This window comes from Alexandromys fortis, unplaced genomic scaffold (assembly GCF_014885135.2).
Source record: "Alexandromys fortis isolate MF-2015 unplaced genomic scaffold, M_Fortis_MF-2015_v1.1 scaffold_156, whole genome shotgun sequence".
Classification (NCBI taxonomy): domain Eukaryota; kingdom Metazoa; phylum Chordata; class Mammalia; order Rodentia; family Cricetidae; genus Alexandromys; species Alexandromys fortis.
This window is the reverse complement of record NW_026068028.1, coordinates 3708696-3725556: the sequence shown is the minus strand read 5'-3', so window position 1 is coordinate 3725556 and position 16861 is coordinate 3708696. Positions and strand designations below refer to the sequence as shown.

At 44.3% G+C, this 16861-nt stretch overlaps 1 long non-coding RNA gene across 1 annotated transcript; it reads right to left on the bottom strand.

The window, feature by feature from the left end:
* Positions 1 to 6268: 6268 nt before the first annotated feature.
* LOC126514969 (uncharacterized) lies at positions 6269 to 11387 on the bottom strand. The gene is made up of 3 exons (XR_007595718.1): positions 11121 to 11387; positions 10296 to 10364; positions 6269 to 6611 (listed from the first exon to the last, which is right to left on the bottom strand). It is a non-coding gene; the product is annotated as an uncharacterized lncRNA (long non-coding RNA).
* Between the last annotated feature and the right edge of the window lie 5474 nt (positions 11388 to 16861).

The window sequence follows — 16861 nt, the reverse complement described above, 5'->3', positions numbered from 1 at the left end:
TAATGAGTTACAGTCAGCTGCGCTTCTCTCAGAACAAAGACGGTGCATGATAATTACAGAGAATCTGCAGGAGAGTTCAGGCTTTGAGAGCTTATGTGGGTTCCGAGGAAACGGGTCACATCCGTGCCGTGGATTCATAGATTGGAGTGGGCCTGGCCCGGGAGGCATCCTGAATGCGGAAACTTCTGATACTGAGTGACAGCAGGTGCTGATGATGAAGGGGCGGGGCACCACCAGGCTTGTACTTGCTTGAAGATTTACCTGTTTAAATATTTTGTGCGTGTGAGCGTTTGAGTGTATCCATGTGTGAGTACCACATGCACACAGTGCCCATCAAGGCTAGAAAAGCCCCTGGATCTGGAGTTAGAGCCAGGTGTGAGTTGCTGGGAACTGACTTCAGGTCATCTACGAGAATAAGCGCTCTCACAAGCTGGAGGTCCAGTGACATTCCGGAGAGTATTTCTCAGGCATCATCTCCACCCCTCTAGGAAGTCCAGCTCCCTTTCACCGCTTCCAGAAGGACCTTGGAATCTCCAGATAGCGTCTTCCATTGTAGCCCCAGCAAGACCTCCTGATTTCTATGAAGGGCTCGGAAGCCCTCCTGCAAGAGAAGAGATTGACGCATGAGTTTTATCAATGATGAGGAGCAATGCCAGTTAGGATACTGCTGTTCATATCTGAGCCCTTAGTGTGTACTTGTAATCAGTCCAGTCGCAAACAGATCAGCCTCAGCAACCCCAAAGACCTCCTTTCAATCTTAGATAAATACGTTATGTTAGCTACAATAGGGCCCGGGTAGACTGTGGCACATCCCCATTTGGGGAAGCCTGGCACAGAAAGTCAAACCTTTGTGGTTGAACAGACCCAGAAGCAAATAGCCACCACCAGGTCTCATCTGTGGTACTGAATTCTGTGCATGACTTTTCCAAGTCTGGTGCTACTTACAGACCGTTGCAGTTTGGGATCCCGAAGACTTTTGTTTTACCGAATGTAATTTTTAACTGCTTAGCAAATCTCAACTCATTTAATTCTTGGTTAGGCCCATGAAATAGATGCTGTGCCGTGGTTGAGGACATGAAGGCTCAGCCCTAAATGGATGTCGTTTTCAAACTCCTCCCCTCAGGGCTCAGGGGTTTATGTAGAAGAAAAGGGTGGAAAGACTGTGAGAGCCAGAGATGGCAGATGACTCCAAGGAAACAGTGTCTTCCAGACACAATGGAGCTCGTGCACACATGAACTCACAGAGACAGGGCCACCATGCCCAAGAACTGCACACATTCAAACCAAACAGAACCCCAGAGGAGGGGAAGTGCACACAAAGTCACACACCTAACTGAGAAGCTATTTTCAGTCAACACCTACTGGGAGAAAGAAACTCAGTTTTCTCCAAAGGAGTGTCACTGGGTATATCTGGGTACATCAACCGTACTCAAGGGCAGGCCCCATGACCTGGAGTAGATGACCGATACAAAATGGACTCTCTCTCTCTCTCTCTCTCTCTCTCTCTCTCTCTCTCTCTCTGTGTGTGTGTGTGTGTGTGTGTGTGTGTGTGTGTGTGGTATTTTTTGTCTTATTGGTTTTTATTTTTTTAATTTTGTTTTAGGTTTTTTTTGGTGGTGTTTTATTTGTACATTTGTTTTGTTGGTTTTTTTGAGAGAGGGAAAGACAGAGAAAGAGAGACCATGAACTTGGATGAGTAGAGCAGTGGGCCTAGGAGGAGTTGGGAGAGGGAAAACTATATAACTAAAATATTATCATATGAAATACAATAAAAAAATAATTTGTGGGCCTGGGGAAATAAATAGCTCAGTCAGTAAAGTGCTTGTCATACAAGAACAAAGGTCCTTGGTACCCAGGTAAAGAGCCAGATATGGCCTCATGAACCTGTAATCCCAGTGCTAGGGAGGCAGAGACAAGAGGATCTCTTCAGCTTGTAGGCCAGCCAGGATAACATAACTGGTGAGCTTTTGGTTTAGTGAGGGACTAGCCTTTAGTCTCAAAGAAATAAGGTGGAGAAGTATGGTGGTTTGAAGGTCAAATGTCCCCCACGGTCTTTGACGTTACAATGCTCAGTCTTCTGGTCTTCCATTGAAGGCCCTGCTTGGGGAGGCTTAGGAGGTGTGGCCTTACGGTAGGAGGTGGAAGATGAGCATTTAAAAGCTTGTACCAATTCCAGTTTGCTCTCTCAATTTGGTGCTTTGAGATGGGAGCTCTCAGCTTCCAGCTCTGTCCTCCACATCTTCTGTCTGCTGTCCCTACCATTATGGGCTCTCGCCTGCTTGAACTGAAAGCCCTAAGTAAACTTTTTTCTTGAAGTTCCCTTTGGTGGTGGTGGCTGTCCCAGCAATAGGAAACTAGCTGGGACAAAAAGTGATTGAGGACCACACCTGGCCTGCACACACACAGGTTCGTACCCAGACACAAACATGCACATACAAAACAACAACCAAATAAATCATAATAATTTCTGTATGATCATTTAAAAGTGAGTGCCCACAAAAGATACTTGGGTGGCTTTATAAGGGAGATGAAAAGCTTGGAATCAAGAGACTAAAATTCTAGGTTTATTTTTATTATTAACTAGAAGATTCGCTCTTCTTTAGTTAAAAAGAAATTATAAGGAACTCAGTGCTTTATGTGGCCTCAAATGACATCCATTCTGACTCAGAGGAAATTGCTGTGTCCTAGAGCAATAAGCTTTGATTTCTTGGGTTGAAATCTCTTGTTTTCATATCCTATTGCAAACATTTAGGAATGGAAATGAAGTCATCCGACCTTATTGTTATTCACTTCTCGTAGCCTGCAACTAAGGGGCACGTCTTGACCCTGGTCATCTCCGAAAAATTGAGATTCAGGGTGGGAAGTCTCAAAGGATGACTTCTTCCACTCCTAGGGCTCTCATTCTTTTTACGGGGCTGGAGCCAATCATTATTAACAATTGTGGGAAGCAAGTGCCGATCTCACGGCTAACACAGAGGCTCTTATCACCCACCCTGCTCCTGTTAAACCAAAGCAACTTTTCAACACAGTCACAGAAGCCAGTGGAAGGACTGGCAATCCAGGGTTCTGAGGGGCTAGGAGAAGCAGTGTGTGCAAATCCCCAGAGCATTTGTTTGCAGGACAAGGAACTTTGCAATAGCTGGCTTACAAAAATGGGAACTGAAGTTCTAAGGGGGTGTAGGTACTGCTTGGAGCCTGTCACATGCAACGCTAACCCCAGATGGACTGACCTTGCAAGCGTGTATTCTATCCAGAACCCAGGCAGCTTTTCTCTGTACCTCTCTTTCACATTTTCTGGTCTCTAATGCATGACTTCCAAATCAACCTCATTTTGCCAACGGCTGCCTCTCCTCACTGGTCCACTTGTGAATCCCCAAGCCTTGTTCAGATGACCCTCAGTTCCTCTACACAATAGCTAATTTCTCCACTGTGGAGTGTTGGGAGTTCGTGTATGCCTATGTATGTTTGTGTGTGTGTGTGTGTGTGTGTGTATATGTGTGTGTGTGTGTGTGTGTGTGTGTGTGAGTCTCTGTGTGTGCCTGTGTGTATACGGCAGAAGTCAATGTTGGGGGTCCTCCTCAATTGCCTTACACCTTAATTTGTTGTTGATTTTTATATAATCTTTTATTCGTTTGAAAATTTCACATATGTATACATTGGTCATATCCATAATCAACTTTCCCTCTCAAATCCCCTGTGAGGGTTAACTTTGTCAAACCTGCCACCAAGAATCACCTGCAAAAAGGGTTTTAATGAGGAGGTTGCCTATATTGACACAGACTTTGGGCACATTTGTGGGGAATTGTCTTAAGTCAATTATGGGAAGACCCAGTCTACAGTGGACAATCCCGTTCCCTGTAGAGGGGGGCCTTGAGCTGTATAAGGATGGAGGAGCCATGCTGATCACAGCCAAGCAAGCCAGCATGCCTGCACTTGGTCCTCTCTGCTTTTGACCATGGATGTGACTAGTTGAAGTTCCTGCCTTCACTTCCCTTTGATGGACCATTACCTGGAACTGTGAGCTGAAATCAATCCTCGCTCTGCTAAGCTCCATTTTGTCAGGCGATTTTCACCCGCCGCAAACAGAAAGGAAGCTAGAACATCCCCCAGCACATTTCCTTCCAGCCGTCATGGTCTTTCATTTATGTTTTCAATAACCCACTGAGTCGGATTGGTGCCGTCTGCTGGAATACTGACTGGTCTTGTGTAGACCTTCCGGTCAGAGACAGGTGACCACACTTTCAGTGAGTTCATGGATGAAAGCTCTGTCACATCCAGGAGACATTTCCCAGTACTTCTCCCTACCCTCCACTCTTCCATTCTTTCCTCCCCTTCTTCTCCTTCTTTTTCTCCTTTTCCTTCTCCTCCTCCTCCTCCTCATTCTTCTTTTCCTACTTCTCCCCCTCCTCCCCTCCCACTTCCCCTCCCCTTTTCCTTCCTCCTCCTTCTCCCTCCTCCTCCTCTTCTTCTTCCTCTTCCTCTTCCTCTACTACTTCTTCTTCTTCTTCTTCTTCTTCTTCTTCTTCTTCTTCTTCTTCTTCTTCTTCTTCTTCTTCTTCTTCTTCTTCTTCTTCCTTTCTTTCCAGGCAATGTTGCCTGAGCCTTGCAAGACAGATTGGCTCAAAAAAATTTAGGGCTGAGCATGCAACGGTCACTTGTTCTCAGCACTCTTACCAGGACTGGGATTACAGGTACTTGGCTGCTGCACCTGGCTTTCTATCTAGGTGCTGGAGATCTGAGATCAGGTCTTCATGCTGTCTAAACCATCCCCCCGGCCTCTGTTTCAGCGTTTGGTTTTTGTTCTTTTTTTTCATTGCCTCTTTAAGAATTTCATACAATGTGTTTTCATCCTCGTCACCCCTCCCCCAGCTCTCCTTCCCACCCTACTTTGTGTCCTTTTTTTTTTCTTCATCCAAGTCTAATTTGTGCTGCATGTACATCTTCGGGTGTGTGGCCTTCCAGCCAGCAGCTGTCCATTGCCAATAGCTCCTCTTCTAGGAACAGCGATTGATTCCCCCCCTCTCCCCTCTCCATGCTGGGAGTTGGTCCAGCTTGAGCTAGTTCAGAGCTTGTGCATGTTGTCATGGTCACTGTGAGCTCACACGGGCAGCTGCCCTGTCCAGAAAACACCATCTCCTTACCGTCATCTGCCACCTCTGGTTCTTACGGTCTCCTCTTCTGCCCTGACCTCCGAGTCTGGGGAGGAGGGGCTATGACAGAGAAGACCCGCTTAGGGATGAGCACCCCACGATTATTCTCTGCCCTGCAGCCAGTTGTGGGTCTCCATGTTTATCACCATCTGCTGCAAATAGAAGCTTCCGTGAGGAGAGCTGAGAGAATGAACACGGGTGTAACGATAAGCCACTAAGAGTCGGTTTGATACTATTTCTTCCTTAGGTGTTCATGTCTCAGTGCGCAGTTGTTCCACCGACCCGGCTTTGGTCTGGCATGTCATTGAAGTTTCTAACCCACCAGTCGTCAGAGTCACAGGCGACTTCTAACGACATCCCATAGGATTGCTTTCTCCAGCATGAAGTGCTTTTGAAAATAAGGCGAACAGAGAGAAATAATTACAACCGAGACAGAGCAGTGGCTTCTCGGGAAACCTGAGATGTTTGCTTCCACTGGAATTGGAAGAACAGCTTTGTTTCTTAGTTTTTGTTTTTTAAAAAATGTCAAGAAAAGTTTTTTTTTTTTTAAGTAGATGATAAAGCAAAGGTGTTTGAGATGATACCCTATGCTATTAAGTAGAGTTTCTGGTTTCCACTCCCTGTGGGTGCTGTGATCTAACTCTCCTTTCCTCCCCCAGTAAATAGAATACAAAATACAGTTTGTTCCCTAAGGGCCTTGGGAAAATGGCATGGTTTTCTCTGAAGAAACCCTGGGTGTTGTTGAGAACCGTGAAGTCCTTCCTAAGCACCAAGCAGCTTTAGAATTTCTGGAAAGGCTTTCTGTTAGGCAGAGGCTACCTGTCTGATTGGCTTCCTACCAACAATGTGAAGCCAGAAAGATCATTAACATCAGCTGTAGACTCTCTCAAGTGTAGCCCAATCGTTTGAATCCACACAAGTAGCTATACTCCAGAGCATCTTTAAACACAAGCATGCAGTCATTTTGAAAAAAAAAAAAAAGCAATAAAGATATAATAATCCATAAACTAAGAAAATCTACACATCTTTTTGTATACATATACACACAGATAATATTTTAGCTAAATTATATTATATTTCCTGTTTTGTCTCTCCACCTATCCTTTCAGACTAACAAATTGAGCCTGGAATCGTAACTAGTGGTTATTAAACCATCTGGTTTGCAGTTTTCTGGGTCCCTGAGCTGTGAGCTTGTTTCACCTTCATGGTCACTTCTTGAGGAGGAAACATCATGAAGATGAAGACACCAGAGCCCGGAGAGGCTGAGTGACTTACCCAGATGCACAGAAATAGAAGATGGAAGCACCACGCCCACACCGGCCGTTGAATCTCCTCACTTGTGCTTGTATCTGAGCTTCCCCCTTTCCCTCCACGGAGGCTTGAAGGCAGGGAAGGGGGCAGGCGCACCCCAGGGAGAGAAGACGCTAAGCAAACAGGGCGATCCTGTGTATTCTTTGCAGCCTGGGGAGATGTGAATAAAGTTAGAGGCATGGCCTTCAGGAGGATTTTAGCTTTCAGTATTTTGATTCTTTGATGAATATTTAAGCCTGAGTCCCTGCGGTTAATTATGTTTACATACATTTTCCTTAATGTTTGCTGAGTAATAAAGACCATTGCGTTCGGTAATAGAATTTCGCAAACGGGGCTCTATGAAATGATCAATCTTCTATAAGTCTTATTCTCCCCTCCCCCCGCCAAAAGATGATGTCTTATTTCGCTTATTGGCCCTTTTCTCCAGTATCTTGTTCACTGTCCAGTATTGGAATGCAGCTGTCGCTATGAGATCTAGCCCAGCCTGGGTTACACAATAAGACCTACCTATTGGCTAAAACCAACAACATATCACAGGACACATACTAGGTAACATATTCCAAAGGAATATATTGTTAACTGTCTGAATACAAGTGCGATAATATATAAATAATAAAATGTGTATTACAGTGTCTTAGTGTTTGCATGGAGTTTTTCTTAATGAACAAACATGTAAAGTAGGAAAGAATATGTTATAAGCTCGAAGGGTTCTTAATCTTTTTGGCCTGACTCCATAAAGGTGCTCTTGGCTTGAGGAATTTCACATTCTTCAACACTTCTCTTGGATATTTATGGGGCCATTGGAATATTCTTTTCACAATTCCGTGTGATTTTGTTTACGAACTGGGTTGCAACCAGAGGGAAAGTAAAAATGAGTTCCAGAAATGCACTTCTAAGAAGTTAAATGCACGGTTCTTCTAGTTTGCTTTCCGTTGGTGTGGTGAACGCCATGACCAAAGGCAGCTTGAGGAGGAAGGGGTTGATTACAGCTTAGAGGTTACAGTCTGAGACGAGAGGCAAGCCAGGGCAAGGAGCTCAAAGCAGGAACTTAAATCAGAAACCACAGAGGATCACTGCTTAGTAGATCGCTTCCTCTGGCTTTCTCAGCTACCTTAAACAGCCCAGGCCCACCTGCCTAGAAATGGCACCCCTCACAGTGAGCTGGGCCCTCCCACATCAATCAACAACCAAGAAAATGCCGCCCTCAGTCATGACTACAGGGCAATTTGAAGGAGGCAATTCCTCAACTAGTGTTTCCTTTTCTCAGGTGCGTCTAGGTTTGTGTCAGATCGGCAAAACTGAACTCTGACAATGGTTATGACCAGCAACGGTAATCACTTGAGGGAGGAAAATCGAACTAAGTAGAAATTGACTCGACTGAAGTTCTTCCTTGTCATTAAAGTGTTCAAAATGTAGGCTTCTAAGAAATCAGAGGAGAGAGCTGGGGTGGAATTTAGGTGGTAAGGTGCTTGCTTAGCGTGTTAGAGTAAGCTACACATTGAAATCCTTGTTAAACAGAGTAAGTAATTTGTAAAAGAACAGTGAGAGAGAGGAAGCACGCTGAGGAAAATCGGCCTATTCTAAAGGGAGATGGGAAGAAAGAATTGAAGCAAAGCACAGAAAAGTAGAAAAACAAAAATATCAATCCAAACAAGTGTAATCAGAACAAAGAAACATAAATTATATTTTTAAAATACTAATAAAAATGAAGAGACTTTAATCATAGAATTTTATATTAAATAAACTCCAAATTATAATATCATTTAGTGAGATGGAAAGCTATTATGTAATATACCAGAAAACTGACAAAGTTGAGCCTGAAAATATCAGTAGCATAGGTTTAAAATTGGTTTGAAACATGTCCAAGACGGTGTTTGACTTTATGTGTATGTGTTTGGTTTGTGTGTGTGTGTGTGTGTGTGTGTTGTGTCTCTGTAACAGCAATGTGTTGAAAGTGAAAGCCAACAGAAGTATAAAACTATGAATGTTTTCAGGTGATATTTTAATATTAAATTATTGTAAATTAAGTCATCAGAAAGTTAATAATGATGTTGGAAGTTAAACATACAACACTGGATCATAATCACCTCTGTAGAACTTTCTGTCAACTCTTAGATAATCTTCATTCTTTCCAATTATCCAGGGAATGTTTTCAAAGACAGCACATTCCAGGCAGGCCATAAAGGACATTTCAATGAATAATTTTTAAAGCAACGTAGATTATAATAGCTGACCATAATATAGCAAGGTAGGAACTGAATTCCAGAAAGGGAGAAAAGAAAGAGGAAGAAAAAAGAGGCATGGCCTTCTAAAAAAGAAGGCATTGGGAGAAGAGGGAAGATGAAGAGAGGGGAGAGGAGGAGAAGGGAGGGGAAAAGAGGGAAGGGGAGGAGAGAAGAGGGGGCAGAGACACAGAGAAACTGAGAAATACACTAACATAGTCTTGCCTCCCTGGAAATTTAAAAATGGTTTGAAATTCTTTATGGGTCAGAAAGGAAACCATGGTGGAAATTATGAATAATGCACATTTGATATGATTCACGTGGCCACGTCTGGTAGCACAGTGAAAGCCATGTAGTGGTTTCCACAACCATGATCGCAGCTCTGATAATCACTGCTGCTGACACGGGGGCCTCCCCTGCTCTCGGATGTGGGCAGAGGTCTACGTTAAAGGAAGCACACAATCAAGCAATCTTTATACATCAGATGCTTCTGAATCAGAACAAGGCAAACAAAAGCAGGGGTGTATGTTCGCAGCCCGTCCGGTCTTCAGTCAACCAAGGACAACTCTTCCTCCAAAAGTCATGGGCTGTAGAACACAGGGAGAAAAATGTGCAGAGGTTGCACAGAGCTAACATCTGTCCTATAATGCCGGCTCTGCGGAATCCTTGGGATGGCATTGCCAACACCCTTTCCATAACATCATAATGTCAACATTCCAAAGGAGTCCAGAGCTTCTCAGGGTCTAGGATGCCAGAGAAAGGATGGAGAGCAATCCCCACAAATCCTGGGGTTTTGTATAAAGGCAACGGCTAGGAAGTAGGACATAGCAAAACTCTGCCAACACAGTTGAGTCTGGATACCATCCTAAGAATGCCCCATTTCAATAATTGGAAGAGCACCCAAATGAGCCAAAGCTTGGTGTCCCATGACAGCATCAGGTAATTATTCCTCTCTCTCCTTCCCTTTGTGTTGCCAGGGTGAGCAAAGAATGTGGGTAACACAGACTTCCTGTGGCAGATTTGGTCAGTTAGCCAACCAAAATTTTACATATATAATTTATATATAGATATATTTATATATATTACATATTATATATAGAATTTTTTTCTTCTCTCATATACTACATCCCAACCACAGTTTTCCCCCTTCCCTCCACTCCTCCCAGTTCTCCCCAGTCTCATCTCTCCTCTCCCCCAGATATTTTTAACACAGGCAAAGGCAACACATTATTAAAGGGATACTTTTGTAGATAGGTATTTTCTCTTCATATTGATTTCCTTTCATGTCATTACATTAAAAATGACTAAGTAAACGTGGTGATGACGTTAAACAAAAGCTGCCTGCCACACTTACTCTACAACTCCACAGCTCAAAGTGAAAGTTCAGGAAAGGATCAACCTTGAGAGTGAACCCCAAACCATGGGTCAACATTTACACAAAACACTCAGACCTTTTTCTAAGAAGATGAAATTCATTAAAATGGTTTCTCAGACAAGGTTTCACTATATAGTTTTGGCTAGCCCAGAACTCACTATGTAGACCAGGCTGGCCTAGAACCAGCAGAGATTCTCCTGCCTCTGCCTCATGAGCACTGGTATGAAAAGCACGTACCACAACAGCTGGTTCCTTGTTTTCTTTTGAAATCATACTCATTTCCTCTGGAGGCTCCATCCATCCATCCTAATGGCAGAGAAGAACGGAAATTGTCAACTGAGTATTCCTTCTGAATCAGGTCACTCTGAGACAAGCAACTTCCCTGAGAAAATAGCCACTATATTCAAGGGACACAACTTCCCCTCTGAGAAGTCCCTTTGGCCTTTCCTTCTTTCCAAAAACAGGCAAAGAAATTTCCAGAAGATGGGAACAGGAACTGGAAAGCATTGTTTATGGAAGAAGGCAGGAGAGGGATTCTGGGCAGCCCCAGTCACTGAGAAGACTGCAAGCTCCCCACATTACCAAGTGGAAAAGAAAATAGAAGCATCCTGTGGCAAAGGTCCTTGGAGCCTTTGGTGTTCCTGCTATGAGATTGCCCTTGTTCCTAAGCTGCTGACTAATGTTTGCTGGAGTTTAGCTAATGCCACTGTTCATTGTGGAGTGTCCTGTTGGCATCTGCTACTGATGCCCAACATCACTCAGACCTCTGCTCCTCATATCATTCAGATCTGTGCTCTCTGTGTCCTCTTGAATACTTGCCCTGGTCCCAAGCCTGGAATAGGACAGTGTTGTCCTCAGCATGTTGGTGAACGCTTACTGAGGTAGAAAGAGATCCAGACCACGAGGAACCCTTCTTGACCATGGTGGACACAGTGGGGATGCTAGGAAGGGTTGGGTCTAAGCGTCCTTGAGTTTCTAATGTGCCAACAATCCCTGCCCTAAGTTTGCTTAAGCCTGGTAGAGTAGGGAAGCTCAGAGTGATTCTGCAGAGATCAGTTGTACCTTTCAGAGTCTTTTGGCTTCCTCCTTCTTTGCTCCCCTTCTGTCCTTCCTCCTTTGTCAATAGTTTCCATTTCTTCTTCCTTTCTACCAGGAATTTTCACTTCCTCTGCTTGCTCTATAGGATGACATTGATCTTCCATGATCTAGCTGGACTCTGCTTTCCCAGTATTAGGGTTGCCTGTTTATGCCATCATCTCTAACTTTAAGAAAAACAAAAAACAAAAAGCATGGATTCTGAGGATCAAACCCAGGTCCTCAGTCCTGCAAGGCAAGTATTTTATCAACTAAGTTACCTTTCTAACCCTCCCCCTCTCTCTGATAGTTTCTTACTATGGAGCCCAGGATAAACTCAAACTCGGGATATTCCAGCCTTAGCCTCATGATTCTCCTAGATGTCAGTATCACAAGGACACCTCATCCATGCCTGTAATCTACCTGTCTGTCCATGCCCATCTTTGGGCAGCCTTCATTGTCTAATTTTCGATTAAATTTGAAAACTACTGAGTACAACACACCAGGATAGTTCAGTGCACACCCATTGCTGGACTAGAGTAGACTCACCCATCACTTCAACACCCTCCACAAATGACATCAGGGCTACCAACAGACCTTCCAGAGTTCCAAACAGACTGCATTTCCTGTCAAACTGACAGCCATATTTGCAAGTCCAATATTTATAATATGATGGATAAAATAAACTTGGGGGGTTCCCAGCATGAATCAAGTGGCATGCTAAATGCTTTACATGAGTTATAGCAGTTACCCTTCCCAACAACCCAGCAATTTGCATATCTATAATTATCTATACTTTACTGATGACAGCATGGGGTTCAAAGACATGAAGTCACAAACCTAAAGTTAAAAAGTAGAAAACAGCAGAGCTAAGCACTGAACAACTCTGGCTTCTCTATCACTGCAGAACTTAAGTGTATTTTACCAACTGCAGAGAACTGAGCCCTGCACAGCAGTGAAATTCTAGACCCGCAAACCAGAAGCCCTTTGTAACAATCCATTCTTTCAAGTCAGGTGCCTTGCCCTCTGTCGTCCCCAGAATTATGCATTCTGCTCCACAAATTGCTAACCAACCACCCAAATATTATACTTCCTAAAAGCACCACCAACACTGTCAGAACAGCAAACAGAAGCAGAGATAAGCGGGGCGAAGCACAAGACAGTGTGTCCTCGGACGTGGGCAGCCTGGCAGCAAAGCAAACAGGCCTGTGAAATTTAATAGGAAGGCAACTCAGCTGGAGAATGCTATGAAGGGCTTCAGGGCTCTCACCTTTTGTTTAAAATACTTGGCTCAGGAAGAAAAAATTAATCTGGAAGAGTAGATTTTAGAAAGCTGAGCTACACTCCTAAAATGCCACACAGTCCGTGCTAAATGGGGAGACTATGCCATCTTAGAGTATCAAGCGCACTCTGACTTTTTTGCTTTTTTGCTGATCTATTTGGTGAGGGGAGGGGGAGAGGGAGGGAGGGAGGGAGGGAGGGAGGGAGGGAGGGAGGGAGGGAGGGAGAGAGAAAGAGACTGTTCTCTTTTCCCACCATACAGCTCCCAGAGACCAAACTCAGGTCCTTGAGCCTGGCAGCAAGCACTGACTTTGACCTACTGAGCCCTCACTAGCTCACTTTCTTCTCCACCATCCGCGTCCTTTCTAGATGCCCTGGCCATCCCCTCACTCTCCTTGTACGTACATGTCCTCTAGCACATCTAGTTCAAAAGCAGTAGCAAGATCTGGCCAGGCAATCTGCAAGGAAAGGAAACCTATGATTACGCACTTCCTTCTGCTATCATTTGCAAAACGTATTGTCGATCCTTGACCCACCTCGAATGCCCCAGACTGAGTGTCTCAAGCTCTGTGATCTGTTCTTCGAGTCTTTCTAGCATGGCTTTGATAGTTACAGCAACAAACAACAAGGCTTGACATTCAAATGATGTGTTACCAAAAGGCTTCATTCCTTCATAACACTAGTAACAGGTTTCCCCAACTTAGGGGCTCCTGAGCGTCATCCCAACCTTCCTATGAAAACCCTTCTCTTTAAGAGTTCTCCAGCATCCCAGCGACACCAACAACCCACCTTGAACAACTGTTCAATTCCAAACACTAACAATGGGATCGGGGAGGTAGCTCAGTGGGTAAAGCGTTTGCCTTGCAAGCCTGAAGACCAAAGTTTGGCCACCAGAACTCACATGAAAATGCTGGGCATGGAGACATTGCCCTGCGATCCCAACATTGGGGAATTCAAAACAGGAGGATCCCTGGAACTCACTGATCAGCTTAACTAGTGAGTTTCTAGCCAATGAGAGAGGCTATCTCAAAGGAAGTGGTTACATTCCTGAAGATGGCACAGAAGCTTGTCCTCTAGTCTCCATATAAATACATGCGGAGACTTGTGTACCAGAACATACACATGAACACAGACATATGTGAAGAAATGCACTGGCCTCTCCCTTGAGTCCTTCTTTCCTCAGTTCCATCAACTCAATGTGTCCGCAAGTCTCATTAGCACTGCTTCCAAAACCATCATCCATCCAGCCTCCCTTAGCCACCTCATGTGACACTGGTCTTGTGCACTCTACAAAATCCCCACTCCCTCCCTCCCTCCCTCTCTCCCTATTTCATCCTTTTTCTCTTCAACCTATTCTTCAAAGGTCAGCCAGATTAATTTTCATAAAGTGCAAATTCCACCACGGCACTCTCCCCTTTTTTCCATCACTTTCAGAATAAGATCTAAAATCATACTTATTACCCATGGGGCTGTGTGGCCTGGCTCGAGGCCTCTCCTTAGCCTCATCTCATGCCACTCTGACCACAGTGCTTCTCTCTGTTCCTCAACTATTCTTAAACTCTGCTTCAAAGACTTTGTTTCCCCCGTGTGAGCTGTGCAATCCCCAGTCTCCATCCGGGTGGTTGCCCCGACTGAGCCTCAGGGTCTCCGCTCTAAATCCTGTTGCCAAAGAGCCTTTTCCAACCTTCTCATTTCAGCATCTCTCCCCCACTGTAGCTCCTGGATTTCTTTCTGGCAGCTTCCATAAATTCAGTTACCTTACTGGTTTACTTACTGACTCTGTCCTGCTGTGGCTCTAAGATCCAGCATAGATTCTGGAGGAAAGAACAGATAACAACAGACAGACAGACAGATGTTACTACATTTGCCAGCAGACTACCCGTTCCACCTTCAATAAAGCATATATTAGAAACAAAAACCAAAAAGGAGGAAATACCACTACTTCTAAAAAAAAGAAAAGCTTGTTAAGATTGCAGAAGATATTTTCTGATTTACATTGAGGGGAGTGGTAATAAATATGTTTACTTTCAGAGAGATAGAAATCTGGCCACACCCTCTTAGTTACTGAATTTGGGGCCTTTTGAAAATTATTATTTTCTCATCAATATTTTATGAGTAGAATTTTTGACCATCAGTAGCTGTCCTCTGGAAGAGCATCCCAGCTCTCAGGAAGCCCCTGGATGACTCCGTTCCGCCTGACCAGGCCTGGCTTAATTGAGTCCTGTGGGCTCAGATAGATTTGCACATGTGTCTACTAAGGTAGAAGCCCAGTGCCTCGCTGCAGCTTTGTAAACAAGAATCCCAAGGCATGTGGAGCGCTTTCAGAATGGGCCGCTGAAGAAATGCATACTCACTTATTTATTGAGTGTAGATTTCCTTAATGTTCCCAACTCTGCCTCAGGGTTGTCAGTTCAAATGTCACAGCTTACCAAAAACGCTGAGGAATCCAATGAGCAAGACACAAAACAAATGTTTTCCTAAGCTCAACAATTTTATTTTCCTTTGAAAAAAAAAAAAAAGCCTAGCTCCCCACCGCTGGGTATACAGGAATTGCTAGAGTTGAATCTTTGGAGAGGAACAAGGGATATCAGAAGGGAGCAAAGCTTTGGAAACCACAATGCCAGAAACCAAGCTCAAGCTCAAACCCATAAAAGGAAACTGGTACAGCTTCTCACATCTGGATGCAAGAGGAAAACATCAGGTTCCTGTCCAGTAATGTGTAGTCCAGAGGCTGATGAAGACAGAAGGGGCCATCTAGAAGTCTGATATTTCTAAATCCCAGTAACCACAGACAGAATAATAGGGCTTGAACTTAGTTTCTTTGGTTTGGACAAAAAAAAAATAAACACAAGAGACATATTATCATTTAGTAATCCTGCAGATGGATGGACTAAGCTCAAAATACCAGAGAAAAGTTATGTCCTGCCTTCTGAGCCTTGACCCAATTACTGGACAACCTGATGCAATCCTAAAATTCCTTTAACTAATCTCAGGCTAGCCTGACCCTACCCCAGCACACCCTTAACCAATCCCAAAACAGCCTGATTCATTCAATCCCAGGACACCTTGACCCAATCCTGGGGCACCCTATCCAACCCCAGGACACTGTTAGCCAGGGCTAAGACATTCTGACTTGACCCCAGGGTACCCGTAATCAACCCCAGACATAATCTTCTCAGATAAAAATGCATTCCTTCGATTTTATGGTCATGACTGTGGATTTTGTGTTGCTCAAAAAGGGAGAATACAAGTCAGGCCTGGTGGCACAGGCCTGTTGTCTCAGTTTACTTGGGAGCCTAAAGGAAGATTATTCCAAGTGCAGTTGGCTGCATGTTAGCAAGAACCTATCTAAAAAGTGAAAATGATGAATTTTTAAAGCTAATTGGGGTTGGGAATGTGGGCACTCCTTTAATCCCAGCACTCGGGAGGCAGAGGCAAATGGATCTCTCTGAGTTTGAGGCCAGCCTGGTCTATAAAACAAGTTCTAGGACAGGCTCCAAAGCTACATAGAAACCCTGAGGGAAAAAAACCCAAAAGACAAAAAATTGATTTAAACGTCTACAGATAACATCCTCAGTCAACAAAAATGAAACAAGTTGATGTGTTAACTTTCCGTGGATGTGACAAAGTTCCTGCAGAAATCAGTGGAAAGGAGAGATGGAGTGATAATTCATTTGTACTTTAATAAACAACGCTTGCCTGAAGTTCAGAGAGTAAAAGAGCTGCACTGATTAGCCTTACAGACCAGGCAGTGGTGACACACGCCTTTAATCCCAGCACTTGAGAGAAATATAAGATGGGAGGAGACAGCTCTCACACACAGTCTTATTCTGAGATTCCTGGAGGCAGGATTGCCATTTCAGACTGAGGTAGAGGTAAGAGCCAGTGTGGCTGGTCGTTTTGCTTTTCAGGCCTTAAGGTTGAACCCCAATTTCTGTCTCTGGATTTTTATTAATCATGTTACAGAGGAAGATTTGCTTTTGTTCATGAGCTCAGTGTTGGGTGGGTCAGTGACCTGCCCAGCAGGTCCTAAGTTACTCCAGGGTCTTGAAGAGGCACTATCTGAAAGACAACGGAGGAGAGAGAAACGGACGCCAAGCAGTATTCCTTGTCAAGGCATCCATTTATTGAAGCAAGTTTCATGTCTTAAACACTCCTCAGAAAGGAGCTAGGGCAAGGGGGAACTGAGGAAAGGGGGAAGGGAAGGAGGGGCTCTGTAGCTAGGCAACTAAGTGGGGCAGTTTGGCAGCTAAGCAGGGCAGTTGCAAGGTCAGTGGCTAGAACACCTGTTGTTAGTGATAAGCAGCAAGCCTTGAAGACACTCTGTGGTGCTTTCCAGAGCTTGAGTCTCCACGGTCAGCACGTAATGTTTTGGCTAACTTTAAGTTTTCTTGTCTCAAGATTTTTACTTCAAGGCCCTGTGAGATGTGAGAAAGGGGAAGCCTGAA